The sequence below is a fragment of the Oratosquilla oratoria genome, chromosome 4 (assembly GCF_046742065.1).
Source record: "Oratosquilla oratoria isolate Oo_2021 chromosome 4, ASM4674206v1, whole genome shotgun sequence".
Taxonomy (NCBI): Eukaryota; Metazoa; Arthropoda; class Malacostraca; order Stomatopoda; family Squillidae; genus Oratosquilla; species Oratosquilla oratoria.
Genome location: NC_134780.1, coordinates 13,952,751 through 13,956,096, shown reverse-complemented (window position 1 = coordinate 13,956,096; position 3,346 = coordinate 13,952,751).

Below are 3,346 nucleotides of genomic sequence, written 5' to 3'. Positions count from 1 at the left end.
GTGCAACAACAGCCGATGGAAGGAAGTTGGGAGGCACGAACTGATTACAAACCTATCATCACTCAGATTGACAAAAACACAAGAAGAAGCTCTCTCCCTAGGTCTGAAGTTCAGCACGGGCATTAACCACAAAACCACGGCCGACTATGTTGAAAAGAACTATAATTGGAGGGACAGTGAATTAGAGAACGGATTCAAACAGGGTCTAATATTATGCTGCTCACTAGCCTCGAGAAAACGTGAGCCAGTCATCCCCAGAAGGTACACACGTGCACTAAAAGAACTCCGAGACAACAACGACATCTTGATCACAACAGCTGATAAAGGCGGAGGTATAGTGATCCTTGATAAATTGGATTACGTACGCAAAATGGAGGATCTCTTATCCGACCCGTCCACATACACCAAACAAAACATCGGCAAAGCAAAAGAGGAAGCAGAACAGTTCAACAAAACCACAAGAAAGATTTTGAAGAGAACCGAAAAGGGTAAGAAAATGTTACATCTCTTAGAAGAAGACCCCAAGATACCGACCTTGAAAGGACTCCCCAAGATCCACAAACAGGAGATACCGCTTAGACCCATTACATCAGGTATTGGAAGCGCCCCGCACAGGTTAGCTAAAATCCTAGCCAAACCCCTATCGTCCGCCCTTGGTAACATCAGTAGTACGCATCTCCAAAATTCCACAGACTTAATCGAGAAACTCAACAACATAGACTTTTCACAGAAAAGATTAATCAGTTACGATGTAACATCGTTATTTACCCATGTCTCCATAAAAGGCGCCATCAACGCTATCAAGGAAGCACTACAAACCATCGACGAAAATAGCCTACCGATCTGCAAAAGAGACTACATGCAGCTCACAGAAAAATGTATGAGATTTGGCTCTTTCAGATTTGACAACCAAGAATACCACCAGTTGGAAGGCCTTCCCATGGGATCTCCTTTGAGTGCAGTGGCAGCAAACCTCTACCTAGAGGTATTGGAGAGGGATCATTTTTTAAAAATTCTCCCAAAGGGTTCACATTGGCTAAGGTATGTAGATGATTGCCTATTCATTTCCCCTGCAGAGACAGATGCTGAGGAGATTTTGTCAAAGTTAAATGAAGTAACTAATAATATACAATTCACTATGGAGATTGAGTCCCGTGGTCGCCTGCCTTTTCTCGACACGGAGATTATTAGAGAGGATAACAAAGCACATTTTAGAGTTTATAGGAAACCTACCAACAAAGATGACCTTTTACATTTTTACAGTGCACATGACGAACGAACCAAAACAGGAGTGGTGATCGGTTTTTTCCTCAGAGCTCTGAGGATCTGCAGCAAGGAGTTCCTCGAGGAAGAAATCCGCCGCGTCACAAACACCTTCATATCACTGGGATACCCAGAGGGCTTACTGTCCACTTCTCTAAGTAAAGCTCAAAACATCAGGCAACGGAGAGAACCAGTAAACAGACAGGACAAACAATACCTAGTCGTACCGGACTCAGAATTTTCACGCACACTGGGGGATGCTGTACGCCCACTAGGACTAGAAATAGTGAATGACACGGGAAGGAGAATCAGACAACTAGTAACACCAACATCAAAAACAACAAACGACCTCAGCGTCATATATAGGATACCATGTGGCAACTGTGACAAGTCATATTATGGTGAGAGTCACAGGGGCCTACATACCAGAATAAAAGAGCACAAGGCGGACCTAAGGTACCACCGCCTCTCAAACGCGATGGTGGGCCACGTGGATCAGGAAGGACATCTTCCCGACTGGCAACAGGCAGAGGTAGTAAAGAAAGGTCTATCAAAAAGACAAAGGAAGGTGATTGAAGCCCTATATATAACAACCAATGCCAACATCAACCAAAAAGTAGGGGATATTAAATGGGAAAAATTCACAGCTCAATACGCAGCCATAAGAACCTGCCCCAGAACAGCGCCCACATAGAACGACAAAATCCATCCGGTGCCCAAACGTCCGCGCTTCCTGGGTTGAGGGCTTGAGGCCGGTCAGTTCGAATTTTCATTATTTTTATTATTATTATTATTATTATTATTATTATTATTATTTTTATTTATTATTTATTATATTTTTTCATTTCATATTTTTACTATATATTTCTTTGACATTTATTTATCTATTCATTGTTATATATGTATGTATATTTTTTGATAACATTCTGTCACACAATGATATGCGATGAGATGTCATGTCACTTTAAATAAGCACATTTTTACTTATTTATTTATTTATATTTATTTATATTTTTATTTATATTTATTTTTATTTTTATTTTTATTTTTATTTTTATTTATATTTGTATTTGTATTTGTATTTTCATTTTATTTCATTCATTTTATCTGGATATTTATCTTTATATTATTATATTATTTAATACAGTACTATAAGTTATCATATGACACTTTTTAGGATTCACACATTTCTACACCACTCACTTCACTTACAATGTTACACCCTCGATCAACATTCCACACACACCGGAGCTGTTTTGTAATAACATCACAACAATTTATTGTATTATTATCACTATTGTTCATTGTATTAAAAACCATTGTACAACCAAACGTAACCCACCTCCAAGGAGGGAACGCGGTCTTACTCAGACTATGTATACCGCCAGCTTCACTCCAGAGTCACATTCCTCTGAAGAAGCATAGAGCGAAACCGGTCAGGAATAAACTCAGTAACTCGGAACTAGACCCGTGACTTCTTTTTCCACCTTCATCAACTTGTCACAATGTACCAACATATATATATATATATATGTATATTTATATATGTATATATGAATATTTATATATATAAATATATATATATGTATATATATAAATATATATATATATATATATACATATATATACATATATATATATATATATATATATATATATGTATATTGAAGTATGGAAGACAAATGAGTGGAAGGGTGGTGAGTTAAACACAGAGAACAGTTGGAGTTTTATTCACTGACGTTTCGTCCTTACCAGGACATTCTCAAAGTACATACAGTTTCAGATAATTAACAGCTTATATAATACATCCTTGCCGTGTTCCCCTCCCTCTATACTCTCATCCGTCCTCTACCCCTTTTCATGTGACTCCGACCATGTCACTTCTCCCTCCGTTCTCAATAAAGACGATGTGATTCATTTCTACTCAGCGCATGGCAACAAAATTAAAAACGGAGTGGTTATAGGGTTTTTCTTAACGGCGTACCGTATTTGTAGCGAAGAATTTTAGAGGATGAAATCAAATATATTTTTAAAGTATTCACTAAACTCAGATACCCGGAAGGACTATTGCACAGATTGAGGA